The sequence below is a fragment of the Jaculus jaculus genome, chromosome 1 (genome assembly GCF_020740685.1).
Source record: "Jaculus jaculus isolate mJacJac1 chromosome 1, mJacJac1.mat.Y.cur, whole genome shotgun sequence".
Taxonomy (NCBI): domain Eukaryota; kingdom Metazoa; phylum Chordata; class Mammalia; order Rodentia; family Dipodidae; genus Jaculus; species Jaculus jaculus.
The window spans coordinates 167,114,706-167,130,363 of NC_059102.1; the positions used below are offsets into that span (position 1 = coordinate 167,114,706).

Genomic DNA, 15,658 nt, shown 5'->3' on the forward strand with positions numbered 1-15,658 from the left:
GCTGGAGGAAACCTCTTGCCCCAGGCAGAGGAAATACTCTCTGACCTGGGAACCCTGAGTCAGACATGTTTATGACTACATTTTTCTTTTAAAAATATATTTTATTTATTTTTTAAAGATCTATTTTTATTTATTTATTTATTTATTTATTTATTTATTTATTTATTTATTAGAGAGGGAGAGAATGGGCACGCCAGGGCCCCTAGCCACTGCAAATGAACTCCAGACACATGAGCCACCATGTGCATCTGGCCTACATGGGACCTGGAGAATCAAACCTGGGTCCTTAGGCTTTGCAGGCATGTGTCTAAATCGCTAAGCCATCTCTCCAGCCCTAGATTACCTAGTTTTTTGTTTTTTGTTTTTTTTCAAGAAAGGATTTTACTCTAGCCCAGGCTGACCTGGAATTCACTCTATAGTCATAGGGTAGCCTCTAACTCATGGCAATCCTCCTACCTCTGCCTCCCAAAAGCTGGGACTAAAGGCATGTACCACCATGCCCAGCTATTTTATTTCTTTATTTACAAACAGAGAGAATGAGAGAGGGAATGGTATGCTAGGGTCTTTTGCCACTGCAAACAAACTCCAGATGTATGCACCACTGTGCATCTGGCTTTACATGTGTACTGGGGAATGGAACCTGAGCCATCAGGCTTTGCAAGCAAGCACCTTTAACTGCTGAATCATCTCTCAAGCCCATATGCCTACATTTTTCTAAAAGCCACTACAAAATTATGTTCTCTATGGAAAATAGAAACCAATAGGAGGGCTAAAGAGATGGCTCAGTAGTTAAGGTGGTTGTCTGCACAGCATAGCAACCTGGGTTCAATTCTCCAGTACCCACATAAAGCCAGATACACAAGACGGTGTATGCATCTGGAGTGTGTTTGCAGCAGCTAGAGGCCATGGTGTGTCCATTCTTTCTCTCTCCCCCACCCCCACTCTCTCTCTGCTTACAAATAAATAAGTAAATAGTGCAAAAATAAAATTATGGCACTTGCTTACAAAGCCTAACAATCCGAGTTTAATTCCCCAGTCCCCACATAAGGCCAGATGCACAAAGTGGCACATGTGTCTGCAGTCTGTTCACAATGGCTAGAGGCCCTGATGTACTTATTCTCTCTTGTTTCTTCTACCTTTCTGCTTGCAAATAAATATATATATTTTTAAAAGAAACCAATAGGAAAAGAACAAAGTAGAAGCCACCCAAGATCCATCTAGGAAAATTAACTATAAACATCCTCCTACTTCTTTCTCTGTCCAAACAGGGGCCACTCTGTACCTGCCATTTCTTTTCACACAAATAGAGAAGGTGACCTTTCTCTTCTTCACATCTTTTCTACCACCGTCTTCCTCAGTGCCACAGACTCACTGCTGCATATGCACCACCCCGGCTGGTGGGCAGCTAGGCTGCTTTCCTCTTGTCTTCATAAGGAAGCCCCTGCAGCAGGCCCAGAGTAGCTCTGGATTCCAGGCTGTGGGTGCAGGCCTCACTGGAGCCTCCACCCCTGCCCCCCCCCCACAACACAGGCAGAAGTTTCCACACAAGGCTGGGGCTGGGAACTGAGTTTTGCTCTTTGCCATAGGTCTCAGGAAGTGACCTCCCAGAGATGTGCAAAGGCGAATGGCACAGCTGTGTAACAAATGCAGATTCCTAAGCCCATGTTCAGCAATTCTGAATCACAGTATTCAAGGTTTACATTAGCAAAGCCGACCTACTTGCATTCACAGAAACCCTGCTAGGGAGGGCAAGACCCAGGGGCTTCTAGAAGTTGCACCTTCAGTGTGAGGTGCACCCCAGACTCTGGGCTCCCAAAGAGTAAGATGGAGGGGTACTAAGTGAGATTCGGCATCTCTCACCTGTGCCAGGCTGCAGGATCAGGGCCGCATTGAGGAACACTGAATGATATCAACATGGGCACTCACTCAGGTAGTAGACAGACATTGCCTGGATGGGTAATTTTTAAACTTTTAAGAATATTTATTTTTTATTTTAGAAAGAGTGAGAGAGAAGGGGGAAGAGAGAATTGGCGTGCCAGGGCCTCAGTCACTGCAACTGAATTCTAGAGGCTTGTGCCACCTAGTGGACATGTGCGACCTTGTGCTTGCCTCACCTTTGTACATCTGGCTAACATGGGATCTGGAGAGTCAAACACGGTTCTTAGGCTTCACAGGCAAGTGTCTTAACCGCTAAGCCATTTCTCCAGCCCTTTTTCAAAAATTTTTAAAATATTCTTATTTATTTGAGAGAGACAGAGAGAGAGAATGTGTGTGCCAGGGCCTCCAGCCACTGCAAAAGAATTCCAGATGCATGCACCACGATGTGTATCCTGGGAAACTGAACCTATGCAGGCAAGCACCTTAACCACTAAACCATCTGTCCAGCCTTGATAACTTTTTTTTTTTTTTTCAATTTTTGAGGCAGGGTCTCATTCCAAGCAAAAGCTGGCCTAAAACTCCTGGTAACTCATAAGCCACCCTGCCTGGCTACATCACTGCACTTTCCAAGGGTCATGTGCATGCCCTCACCACTCAGCTGTGGTCCATGGACAACGGCAGCCCATTGCTTGTTAGAAACTGCGCTTATTAGAAATACAGATTGGGGGCCCATCTGGCCTAAGCCGGAGCCTTCATCAGCAAGCTCCCCACATGACACATAAGCGGCAAAGCAGTGCTCTGCCAAGTCCTTGACAAACAACCAGGGAGGGCATCCCATGCCTCCTTTCCAATGCTCTCAGGGGTCCGTTCATCCCTATTCTACAGGTGGGAACTGCAGCTGAGGAGAAATGACTAGGTTAAGGACTCACATACTCCAACAGCAGAAGCTGCAATGGGAAACCAGATGATCTTAAACCCGTATCACAGCACTCTCTCCTCTCTGGGGTTCCTGTTGTGGCACCACTTCACAGACAAGCTGTCACCAGTCATAGTGGAGGGGAGGTCAAATCAACAGTGCTGTGGCCCTCTCCAGTATGGTGGAGCTGAAGCTGACCACTAGCTGTCTGGAGCCCTGCGCATTCCCTCCTGGCCCACTGTGTCTGCAGTGTGCAGCTCAGAGTTGAGTGTGTGTGTGTGGGGGGGGGGGCCCAGCCTCCAAAGCCCCCAGGCTCCGCAGACACAGCTGGAGGCAGGAAGTGAGATCTGGGGCGGAGGAATCCGGAGCTCAGTTTGGTCTGGGGACATTCTTTCTTCACAGCCAGACCCAGTTCTGTGTGCCTTTTGAAAGGAGGTAGAGAATAGCTGTGCTCAGCCCAGTGAGGCTGGCCTTTTTCAACGTTCCAGTTGCTGCCATTTCCAATTACAACTTCACAGGGCTCCTGTAATGTATACATCCCAGGATGCCCCGCTCCAGCTGCTTTATGATGGGAGTTCGTTACACCATTAAGGTTAAACTTTTATAAAGTACTGAGCAGGTGGTGGGCTGTACGCCCCAGCTTAGTTACCGCTCCCTGAAGCCTGCTGAATGGGGTTCACCTGGGGAAGGGAGGGGCCAGGCTCACTAAAGGAGCCAAGAAACAGAGAAGGCAGCTCCTGAGGTGCCTGGGCCTCCATTAGCCTGTTTATTTAGCCCACAGTATAGCAGGCAGGCAGCAAGAACAATCTGGAACAGCTCAGTAGCATTGGCAGGGGGCATGTGGGGTGAGAGGAGCCATCCTGAAAGGTGCCAGCCAAGGCCAGGGAAGTGTGGGGTCTGAGAAAAGCAGCGCTAGGAAGCCGAGTGACAAGGTGGTCGGTGACAGCTGGGCCTACACATGGCAGACAGACCCCAAACTTCCTGGGAGTGGAGGAGCAGGACGGGCAAAGAGGGTTTGTTTATCCTGTGGGACCCCAGTAGGAGATGGGGCAGCGAGAAAGAACAACACCCTAAAAGCCGAGGTCAGGCCTACAGCAGGTGTAAACACATGGCCCCCAACAGACTCCCTTGATTTTTCCAAGGAGGCTGAGGTCCTGCCCGGCTGTGAAACACACTCAGCACTCTTGATGTCATTGCATGGCCTTGAGCACAAAGTCAGCGGATGAAGATCCACAAAACAGAAGCTGTCTACTCTGTAGGAAACATGTCCCCTGCTTGGAGCACTTGGAATTGAGTCTGCCAGAAAGTGTATATTATTGTGACAATAATGGCTGTAGTGTCAGCCACTAAGAGAATTCCCAAAGACTTTGGTAACTATTCACTCAAATGTCCCAGCTCCAAAAAGCTTAGCACACAGTAGGTGCTCAGTGTGATGCATCCCAAAATGAATAAGACATAAGATATGGCAGAACTATCCGTTACTTACTAAGTTCTAGCCTCAGTTCTAGGGAAGTGTTGGAGGACAATCAAGACCTTTTCAAAGAGACAGAACTGAAAAGACCCCTGAGGAGGATTTTTTGACCCTGAGTAGGGAAGAGTGTTCCTGCTCTCAGGCTTAGGGGCATGCTTGGCTACCTGAGCCTTCTTCTTCTCAGCCTTGGAACCAAGGGAGACTTGTTCCTGAACTTTAACCTTCTGGTACTTCAGAGTTCTGTGGTGCCTGCAGATTTGGTAAACATCCTTCTTCAGTCACAACAGAGGCTGCCTAGCCCCCAGGCTCCTGGGCTGCAGGGGAGGCCGCAGACTCCCGTATGTCAGCACTGTGAGGCCAGGTCACAATGTACAATCTGGCTGGCAGGCCACAATCCCAGAGCCCAAGGGCAACTGGAGATTGTAGTTTTGCACAGGAGCTCGGAGAAACTGGCTCCCCCAAAGGCCACAGGAGAGGAATGTTAGACAAAGGAAAGAGCAGCCGGATGGAAGAGGCGCCAAAGGGAAGGAAACAAAAATAGGAGAGGAACCAAAAGGAGCCGGGGGCTGGGAAGGCTAGTCTCTGAGAGGGCTGAGGCGTGAACAGGGTGAATGCCAGAGGGCTGGAAGAACTCTGTCGGTATGCAAAAGAGGCCCAGATTCTGGAAGTAAAGGAAGACCAAGGCGTCCTGGCCTTCATCAAGGGAGCATTGCAGGGTCATCTGGCTGCAGAGAAGGACCAAGAAAAGAAGGGTCCCATCAGAAGTGATGATGATCATTGCTGACAGCACTTAACACTCATGGAGCACACACTGACGGGACAGAACTTCCTACGTGGGTCTCATTTGACCCCAGTATGCCACACACTAGTAGCCATGGACTCCAGTGAAGCTCTGTCCTTATGTGAAACCCATGTCTGAAGGTCTATGCTACTCTGAGTTTAAAGTCAGAATAGCCAGGCATGGTTTAATCCCGGCCTTTGGGAGGCAAAGATAGGAAGCTTGATGAGAGTTCGAGGCCACCCTGAGACTACATAGTGAATTCCAGGTTGGCCTGGGCTAGAGTGAGACCCTACCTTGAAAAACTAAAAATAAATTTAAAACTAAATAAAGACAAAATAAACCAGAGGCAGACAGTCAAAGGCACTCTAGAGTGGCATGTTCTGGGACAGAGATGGCTTTGGGCAGATAAAGCAGGCGGGTGCTACCTGGGAAGTAGGGCCTTGGAGGTTCCAGACTCCTGCAGCTGAGGCAGCAAAGGTCCCCTCAGCTAGTAGCCCCAGCCAAGCTGCAGCCTGCCTAGAAACTGCAGCACGGCAGCTGTCCTGGGACAGCGGAGGAGCTGCGCGAAGTGGGAGTTGGCTACAGGGCGTGCCAGGGGAGCCTGATGTAATCCCAGCCTGCAGAAGGCGGAAACTTGGGAAGTGAAACAAATCGTCACCTAACGGCAGTCTGGCCACAGCTTTCCAATGAGCCACAGCAGGCCTGTCTCACCCCCACCCACGAGTCAGTCCTCAGGCGCTGCCTTCTGCTCCATGGCTCTGGGAGGAGTCGAGCAGCACACGCGGCCTTCCTGATAGAGTCCCAGTCAGGCGCTGCCCAGCTCTAGGATGAAAAAGCCGAGGATTCCTAGCTGCCCTGGGAACCCTGCCATGGAGAGGCTGGCGGTCTCCTGCTTCCAGAACAGACACTGGGATCACCCCTTTACCAGACTTTTGCAAGTTTTGGGGAGGGGGGAGTGTCTAGGTGGCTGCTTAGCAAGCTATCCTCCTTCCTCACCAAACCTGGCCTGAATTGACCTAGTTAGGATGTGCGTGGGAGACAGAGGGGCCAGATTCCAGAAAGACCTCTGCAGCACTTCACATAACCAGGCCCCAGAGCAAGAGGGGACTTCCCCCAGGCCACAGGCACTGCTCAGCCAACCAAGATGCTTGGACCAGGCTATCACCCATTCCCAGGACTTCCAGCTTTCTCCTAGTACCACAGGGTTCCAGGCAAGTTCTTAGCAACTAGTAAGCCACAGAATTCTCTCAAAACATCAGGCAAGGTAGGAGAATCACTGTGAGTTTGAGGCCAGCCTGAACTACACAGTGAGTTCCAGGTCAGCCTGAGCTAAAGTGAAACTCTGTCTCAAATAAAACAAGGGCTGGAGAGATGGTGTAGCAGTTAAAGGCACTGCTTGCAAAGCCTGCTGGCCTGGATTCAACTCCTAGTGCCCATGTAAAGCCAGATGCATAATGTGGCACATGCATCTGGAGTTCATTTGTAGTGGTAAAGGCCATGCATACCCACTCTCTGTCTATCTGCCTGCCTGTCTCTTTCTTTCTCTTTCACAACCCTAAGCAAAGACCCTTCTCTCCCCCACCTTCTCTCACACACAAAGTCCTCAGGTCCCTTCTTAACCAGCATCACCTTGAAACATGGGACATCCAGGATGAACATCACTACTACTGCTATATAAACAAGGCAACTGAGGCTCAGAATGGGCAAGTGAACTTCCTTCTGCCCAGAAGAACCAGGGACAGAATCCACTCCCAGCATTCTGTACATGCTGTGGGAATGGGCACTCCTGGTCCTCACCTCAAAGGAGGGGCAAGCACGGGCCAGACAGGAGATAGGAGTTTGACAAACACACAGATATTTGATTCATGGAACAAGAAAGGGATCCCAAGGAAGAATCAGACAAGCACCCTCAAAGCAGGCCCTCAAATCCTGGCCTTGACACCTCTCAGCTGAGTGACCTCCAACAAGTTTCTAAACTTCATCTATAAAATGAGTGAATGCCACTTCTCCCGGAGTAGTTAGGAGGCAACAGTTACGGAATACAGAGTGCTTAGTACGGCACCAGGATCTGTGCTCAGCACACAGTATCTCAGACCCTCACTCTGCAGAGATGACACCTGGTGAGGGGGGTTACACATGCTCCCAGGGCGGCACTGGGGCTGTCTAGATAGACCAGAGTTCAGCACAGGACAAAGAAAGGCTTTCTGGAGGAGAGGCCGGGCTGAGGCAGGACACTGAAATGAACCTAGCCTGTTCAAACCCTGGTTGCCAGCCAGGCAGCTGTGTGCCCCTGAGCAGGTAACTCAACCTTTCCGAGCCTCCTGTAAGACGGGGTCTCTCTAACTAGCACTAGCTGGCCTGACACTTGCTATGCACATCAGGCTGACTTGCGAACTTGCAGTGATGCACCTGTCTCTGCCTCTCCCTTTTGAGTGCTGCGATTACAGTGCAATGCCACCACACCTGATTTGTCACTGTTAGTCTGTGGCTGAGCAAACCCCTGTAAACATACCTTAGTGTTCTCCTGACCTCAAACCTGAGTTAACAAAAGCCAAGCCTGGGGCCCTGTCTATCATGTATAGCCCATGGTCCCCATTTCTCATTGGCCTGTCCATTAGGAAAGCCACGAAGGGGAGGTGCAGAGTGTATGGTATATAATGAAGGGACATTAATAATGAATGAACCTCAATTAAGTCCAGGAACATCAATCATAAATTAATTAAATGACTCCACGAAAGACTAGGATAAGGGCCTACTGGGGATGGACTAGAAGAGGTGTCCTGCCTCAGCTTACACAGCCGAAGCTACTTTCCCCAGTCCCTGGTGAGACGTAGCAGCTCCTTGGTCAAGAGGACCTCCAGATATAGGGACACGGCTTAGGATCAGCCCCCCTCCCAAACACAAGTGTAGAAAAACCTTGTTCTTCTCCTACCCAGCCCCCAGCTTGAAGAACTCTCCAATGCTGAAAGGGTTTTGATGAAACTTCCCAGAATAGTAACCTCCTGGGCTGAACTCAGGCAGGAGAAATTTCAAGAGGTAATTTGGTATTAAAAAAAAACCTTTAAAAAACACCTGGAAATAAGTGTTAGTAGCATCAGAACTCCTCAGTGTTCCTCAGGTGATGACAGCTCGAGGGCAGTATTGACAGCCTTGCAGGGATCCTTGAAAGCCCCTCACTTACACTTTGGCCTGGAACCACCCTGCTGGGAGCCACCAGCTCAGTCATAAGAGAAGTACAATGTAGTGCCCTCAGGCCCCACTCAGGTTCCAGATCTGCTTCCTGCCCTCTTTCCACACCCACTTCCTATTGGCCAAACCCACAGATCCTACGAGCTTCTTCCTCCCCTCCATGACCCATCAGGTTCCTTTTCTCCTCAGAGTTAGCCACTGCCCTGGCTCAAGTCCTCCACCTGGGCCCTCTGCACTCCTGTCCCTCAGTAGCCCTGGCACTAGTGCCAGACACCTATTCTAGGGAGTTCACCTGGTCCCATCTGCACTTAAGACATGTCAGTGATGGTCATGTTTTCCACAGGCAGAGATCCTAACTTTGGTGGACCTAGGGGTCTAGTTCCTATACATCTTCCCAACTATTGCTGTTTCTTTCTTTCTTTTCTTTTCTTTTCTTTTCTTTTCTTTTCTTTTCTTTTCTTTTCTTTCGAGGTAGGGTCTCACTATAGCCCAGGCTAACCTGGAATTCAGTATGCAGTCTCAGGGTGGCCTTGAACTCACGACGATCCTACGACCTCTGCCTCCTGAGTGCTGGGATTAAAGGCGTGTGCCACCACGCCGGGCTCCATTGCTCTGATTCTTATTTTGGCACCAGCAGCTGATCTTCCTGGCTACATTCCTCACTGGGATCCTCCTTCCTGTGCTCACTCCCACTAGTCTTTAGGGCCTGGGTCAAAGGTCAGGGCCACCCAAGTCTCCCCTGATCTCCAGGACTCAAGTGACTTCCTCTCATCTGACCTCCTGTAGCACCACTTCTGGAAATTAATTTTATCTTCTCAGTTGATTGTGAACCTCCTGAGGGCAGAATCCGTGCCTTCTACTCTGATGCATACAACTTGTCTTCATGACCCTCTTTGACCCCAACCCACAGTCGATGTTCCAGAAATAACTGCTACTGAATCCTACAGAGGTCCCTCAGGAGCAATGGCACATGAGGTACAGACTCCGTTCCCTTGCTGGGCAGGGTGAGAATGCCATCTCCTTATCCAGTACTAGAGCCTGCTGATGCTCATCTATGCACATCATGACATAAAGTGCAAAAACATTGAGTGCTCCATGGCTTCCATCATGCCCTCTCAGCTAACCAGGCATGATGGGTGGAATTCTTACAGTTCTGCTGCATGGGAGGTTTAATGTCTCCATCTTATGAATAAAGAAACTGAGGTATAGAGAGGTACTAGGATTGACATCTGGGTTTGTTTACCCTCAGGGTCTCAAGTCACAACATCCACAGGTGACAACACTATCTCTGTACCCTGTGGACTTTCCCCAGCTAACTCCCAGGTGGTGGGGGAGGAGCTAGGAGGCAGACTTGTGAGCTGTCCCCAGGTAGTACACACATGAGCATCTAAGAGCCACACCTCCAGGGCGCCTTCTAAGAATACTGAGAAAGTAGCAGGGCTCTGCTCATAAGCATCATCACAGGGCATGAAAATCTCCCTCCTGCCCTCACCAAGCTGGAAGGTCACGCCTCAGGTCCACTGCTCCCTCCTGTTGCTGCTGGGAGCCGAGCAACACCCACTGACATCAGGCCAGCCAGACACCGGAGCCCACAAATTCCCACGCCACCAGCCGCTCACACCCCCTCAGCCCTCACTTCCCACAGACACACTTGCAGGCACACGCGGATTCACACATGTGCATTCCCTGGGCAGCCCTGAGGCAAAACAGCACTGCCTTGCTCTCCTCAACCACGACAGGTCAAACATCCCATAAAAACTACACCTTTGCCCTCAGCCACACTGATCCTTGCTACACATCCTCCTTGACTCCTTATCCATAAAGAGGTCCCCACCAAAAATCAGTTCCCTGCTCATGGAGAACCACACACACACATATATGCTTCTTCATCCAACCCAAAAGATCTAGTCCAGCCCAAGATGGTATCAGAAAAGAAAATATCAAATGAAGATAAACAGTTTTCAGCCCTGCTAGCCGGGAGGTAACCACATCCTCTGGTGTCCTGGCTCCGCGGTTCTGAAAGATTTATCTTCTTCTAACCGCACACTCATTGATACTTCCCCCAGCACTACTAAAGTGTAATGTTCAGCTATCTTAGGGAGACACTAAACTCTGATGAGGTGCTGGTCCAACAGGGAATCAAACACCAAGGTCCCTCCGTCCTGGGGAGACAGAGGACAAAACTGGCTTCCAGAGGTGGGCCATGCCTTTCAGCCACAGACAGCTCACCTGATGTTCCCCGTTCTGGTCAGCAACCTCTGGTCAGTGCTGCCCAAGTTCCTGGCACCCCTCGGGCAGAGCAGCCGGACATGGTGATTTATGGGGCAGCTGAGGAAGGAAAGGTTGCCAGGAGCTGAGTAAAGCAACTTTTGGAGACACGGACAAAGAAAATGAGAGTAGAACTGAAGACTTGAGATGAAAACCTCAGCTGTGGAGGGCAACTTGCCCTCAATGTCCACTCCTGTTACTAGCCCCCCACTCTGCTCAATCTGTCAAAACCGGTGGTCACCTGGCTAGGCTCACTCTTGCATCAAATCCTGAGGATAAGGCAGAAAGCTCAGCTCTGTTTAGGGCGCGGGGGGGGGGGGGTGCGCACAGAAACCCAACTCCTTCCAGCATCTTCCAATCTACCCTGCCTGCTGCCCAGCTCCACTGTGCAGAGTCCCAGCATCCCAAGCAGATGGCGAGAGTGGCTGAAAAGGGCTCCTGGAGCCCCAAACCATAAGGCTGAGACACACATGAGAACAAACAGGCGGAGGTGTGGAGGGTGAGCTGAGGGGACCTGAGCACTGAATATTCACAACAGGGAGGATGAAGACTTCCTCCTAATGGATGTGTACTTTATAGCACTTTCCAGGCAGGAGCTGAAGTGCCAAGCACTTCCTCCCAGAGGTGGCAAGGCGCTCTGGGAGTATGCGGATGAGGACGACCTCGGAAGCCCCTCTCAACCCAGGAACTGCCAAGGAAGCTCTCCTCACACCAAGCTATGTCCAGGTGGCAGCCACTGGGCCCATTGCAAGTCCCACAGCATGGAAAAGTCAGCTCACCACCCCAGGGCTGGCATGGCCATGCCCTCCTTCTAGCCATGGGGTTCGACACTGTAGCCTGGACACAGGCAAAAACTTTCTGCCTCAGGGAGCAAGCTTGTGCAATGGGTTGCTGGTTATGGTAGACACCCACACAGAAGGCTCGAGAAATGAGTCTGGGTTCAACAGAAACGAGCTTCACATCACCAAGCCTCCCTTCTGTAGATGTCTATAGTTCACACTCTGCAGCTCCCTGTCAGGAATTAGCCTCCTGGTAGCAGAAAGCAAAGCAGTGTGCAGCCTCCCTCATCTTTCCCATCTGGGAAGGGTGTTCAGCCAGAAGTGGAACCACATCAGAAAAGATGTACAACAGTTATCCAGCCCTGGAGTACCCTCTAGGGTATCTATCCATTGCCCCTTCTCCTTCTCTCTGTGTCTAAGGCATCACTCATGGTCTCCAGCCTCCCTGCCTTTCCCACCTCAACCTCTTCCACAGAACCACCCAGCCCCGAGTGGCCCTTGGTGGGCGCCCTGACCTATTTCTCTTTCTTCAGACCCACAGCTTGCTCCCTACCCCCACTGTCAGAACCAAGAGCCAAGGGAAATTCTCAAGAGAAAGCACACACTTCCCAAGTCTCCCTCCCACACAGGTACCCTAGATCTGTCAGCCACAGACATCTCCCAGACCTTCCCAGATGATGTGGAGTGTCTGCAGCCCAAGTGAAGGGCTTCCTCCTATTTGGACCACTCCTGCAGGACTATTCTTGCTGTGGCCATGCTCTGAAACCAGAACCGTCCTCGGGAGACCCAGGGCCTGGTTCCAGCTCAGTAGCTGACTCACAGTCAACAGATCCCACTTTCCCCCCACCAGGAGCATGTACGGTCAGGGCCTCTAATTCCCTATGACAGGCAGTGGGCCTTCAGATCCCTTCTTCCCCAGTCAGATTCAGCACCTCCATTGCCTATGGCTTCTGGTCTCCACTTCTAATCTCTTTACCTGATGAGAATCCCTGGCCTTTGTACAGTCTTTCACTATTTACAGAAGCTTCCAGGTATACCATCTCCTTTTATTCTCTGTGACCACCAGACCACCTTGTGAAGTGACTGAAGGGTGAAGTCATCTGCCAAGGTCACACAGCCAAGACTGGAATTCAAGTTATTTGACTTTAAATGCACTAGACAAAATTCCAGCTTTGGAGAACTCAGCTTTAAGTTTTTCCAAGTACCCATGCTGGCAAACAGACACACACCCCACCCTAGTCTCTGGTACCTTAACCTCTTATTTTTGGACTCCTGAAGCCTTTCTCAGATTCACCCAGCTTCAGCCTTTTCATTGTTCTATCCCCATACCACTTCCCTCCAGGACTCACAAAGTCCTGAAGATCTCTCCCACATCCTATGACTTCTGGAGGAGGGGTCTGAAAATTGCCTCTCTACAAAGACATCATGTAACACTGAGTGAGATCCTCTCCCAAAGCTTCTCAAAAGGCAGACACAATCGTAGCATCCTCCAAGCAGCCCCTAAATGGTCCTCTGGACTCAAAGATGTCCAAGCATCAAACAGGAGAGACAACTCCCAGATACCCAGGGGCAACCCCACCAACCGAATGAGAAGGTTGAGTCCAGAGACAGCAGACAGAAGGTGTGCCACATGACACCCTGACCTAAGGACACGGGCTACCTCTCCATTCCCTCCCAGTTCTCACATGTTCAGGGACAAGGACCATAAACGAAAAGCACAAATCCCTTCTGTCTTCCCCAAAGTGGAATGGATTCATGAGCCCAGGACAAGGCTAGTCCTGGACAGTTCTCTGTGTGGGGCAGTGTCAGGAGCCTCATGATAGAAGCATCTCCTGGTGCCTCTCTTTCACCTCCACTGTAAAGATCCACCAGCCTTCCTGCAGCCCCTGTGCCCTTGGCCCAGCATACCCACGAAGTATTAAAGCTGGGACCTAGTGACAGAGGCATCATCTCCATGGTGAGAGGGTAGGCATTTACTCTCCTATTCTCCACCATCTGAGGGCCACCAATTCTCTCACAATTCCAGGTACTCTCCCAGCACAGAGTCGGGCCAAGGCCATTTCTTACAACCCAGTTAGGAATACCAAGTCATTGTGAGAACACTGATTCTTCAAGCCCCCAGGGCCATCGCTCCAGGCCATGTCAAGCCTAAGGCCAGAACCAGTCCAACACCCAAGCAAAGGCGGTACTTCCTCACATTGATGCTGCCTGCACCACCATGCCCAGCACCAACTGGCCACCCACCCTGCACCAGCCCAAGTTTGATAGGCATCACCTACCTACCTGTACAGAAGGCTGTAGGTACCGCCTCACACCTGGGCGGCCACCACCTCACCGAGGTGGGGGTGAGTCTTCTGACACCCTTGCCGGGAAAATCACGCTGCCCATGCCGGATCCACGCTGCCCACACCCGTGCTACTGGTGTCACCATCCCAACACCGGTGCCCAGGGCTCCACGGACCTCTCACCTGCCACCGGAGCGCGTGGCAGCCGCACCTCCGCCCGCAGACCCGTCGGGCCGGCCGGCGCGCGCCCCGGACACTGCCCAGCCCGCCGCGCCGTTCACACCGCGCCCGCGCCCGGAGCTCGGCCCACCGCGCCCGAGGACCCCCCTTACCTCCCGCCCGCCGCAGGGCTCGGCCCGCCGCCGCCGCCGCGACCGCCACCTCCATCCTGGGCTCCCCAAGGCCCCGATTCACTAACGCTGCTTCCGCAGGGCGCCGGCGCCGGCGCGAAGGCCGCCTCCGCCCCCCGGGGGACGCTGCGTCCTTTACGTAAACCCCACTCCGCCGCCAGCGGTGACCATGGCGACGGCCGAGGGGCGGCAGCGCCCCCTGGCGTCAGGGAGGGGAGCGGCGCCCAGGCTAGAGCGAGTTGGGAGCCTTGGGCTGAGCTGGGCGTCGCGCGCGTGGGGGCGGTGGGCGCGGGGCGCTGGCCTCGCCACGGCTCCGTGGGCAGACGCGAGGGTTTGCAAAGGCTGCGCCGCACCCAGGGAAGGGAGCTGCCTGGATTCCCCCTCCTTTCGGCCCCGCGTGATCGGGTTTAGCGTGGGAGAGGAAAAATAGCAAGTAGGATCACTGGAGAACTGGTTCATTTGCGGGGAGGACAGAGAGAGATGGGTTCCACCTCCTCGGGATGATGGAGCAGCTCCTTGAAGAGTTGGGGCATATCATCCGTGTCTCTCCTCCACCCCCCACCCCCCAACACCCAGCGTCGTGCCTGACATCCAAAGAGGTCTTGGTCAATTTTGAATTCCTGGTAAATGAAGAAAATAGCCCTCCCTGTTCTCCTTCACACACGCCCATTCATTCACGCTGTAAGTCACTTAACACGCCTTCCTGAAAGCTGCTTTTTAGCAGGGGCACTGCAGCGCCGGAGCGCCGGAGCCTGGGGAGTGGGCGGGTGGGCGCAGGCCTGCCCTCAAGGAGCTCGGGCTGCTGGCGGGGGGCGGGGGGGAGTGGACTTTCACGTGAGGCGAAGCTGGGAGTTAGTTGCTCGGAGAGAGCTTCCAGCACCGCTTAGGAGGGCTACTGGAGCTCATGATGACTCGGCCAGGTCTCAAAGGTCAGGAAGAATCTCACCCGAAGCAAAAAGGGGAGTGACATGTTTAGGGCACTGTAAGACCTCTAAACCCGTTTCCTGGGCCTTGTTGTCATCCCAAGAAATCAAGGTGATCAGCTTCAATTTAGTAGGCATGCGTGCTAGGAGTGGAATAAAGGAAGGTGTGTGTAAGGGAGGTGCAGCCCTGCTAAAGATCACCTGGACATCTGGCTGAAAGCGAAACCGTGAGTGTAGGACAGACTTCCCTTTGTTACAGCGGGTGCCGCCCCTCCCAGAAGGATTCTGTGTCATCTATAGTTATTTCAGTGGAAAACTCTGACTTAGGTATAAGAAAATAAGGAATGGGGACAAATACTGCGTGGGGTACCTCAAGAAATTCAAGAAAGCGTGGAACCTCTCCGCGTTTCAGGAAGGACAGAGATCAACAGAAGTCAAAGGAAACCTTAGGGACCAACTGAGGCAGTTCGAGTTCAGGTACCTTCTCTCTATCTAGATGGATGGAATTCATCAGAATCAAGCACGCAGACTTCATATTGGTCCTGTGGGCCGTGGTGGAACAGCTGAGGCCAGGTTAAAGGGCCATCTAACACAAGCCCATGCTTCCTTACTGAGAGGAGAACTCATGACCTGAATAGAAGTGTCTTAGCGCTCTCTACCCATCCCCCTTCCTCCCTCCTCTCACCTGCCCAAGCAAGGTCTGGTATTGTGGAACCATGTTCTAGCAATGGAGGGTACCTTTGGGCTGGGAAGAGGGAATTGCCACCTGCCCCAGCCCCTTAATTCAGCACATCACTCAAACCCCTCCCTTGCAGTGT

At 52.0% G+C, this 15,658-nt stretch overlaps 1 protein-coding gene across 3 annotated transcripts in view; it reads right to left on the minus strand.

The window, feature by feature from the left end:
* Positions 1–13,934, minus strand: part of Dagla (diacylglycerol lipase alpha) — a 69,741-nt gene extending 55,807 nt beyond the window's left edge. For 2 of the 3 annotated variants that reach the window (XM_045161071.1, XM_045161048.1), the window contains exon 1: positions 13,900–13,934. The gene's annotated coding sequence lies outside the window, so the exon portion shown is untranslated. Of the gene's footprint in view, positions 1–13,565; positions 13,681–13,899 lie in introns of those variants that run through there. The other variant, XM_045161058.1, reaches the window with a different exon arrangement.
* Between the last annotated feature and the right edge of the window lie 1,724 nt (positions 13,935–15,658).